Source organism: Trichoplax adhaerens, genomic scaffold (genome assembly GCF_000150275.1).
Source record: "Trichoplax adhaerens TRIADscaffold_12 genomic scaffold, whole genome shotgun sequence".
NCBI lineage: Eukaryota > Metazoa > Placozoa > Uniplacotomia > Trichoplacea > Trichoplacidae > Trichoplax > Trichoplax adhaerens.
Window position 1 is genome coordinate 1,939,798 of NW_002060954.1, and position 271 is coordinate 1,940,068.

Sequence of the window (271 nt, forward strand, 5' to 3'; positions counted from 1 at the left end):
TGAATTAATATTTATCTTAAATACGGAAATTGACCAAGTCTATGCACAATATATTAAAACACAATAAATGTCTGGAAAATTACATAACATAGCTCTCCAAGAAATGCTAGTTCATGTCTTTATAGAAGCTGAGAGAACTATTATGAAGGAAATAAATGTTCGTGTTATGCGTTAATGTTATAAACTAAGATTATTATGTAAATTATCACCTGCGTCAAAATAATAATTGGAATTTTTTTTTTAATTGTCTTGATATATTTGATACAATGTA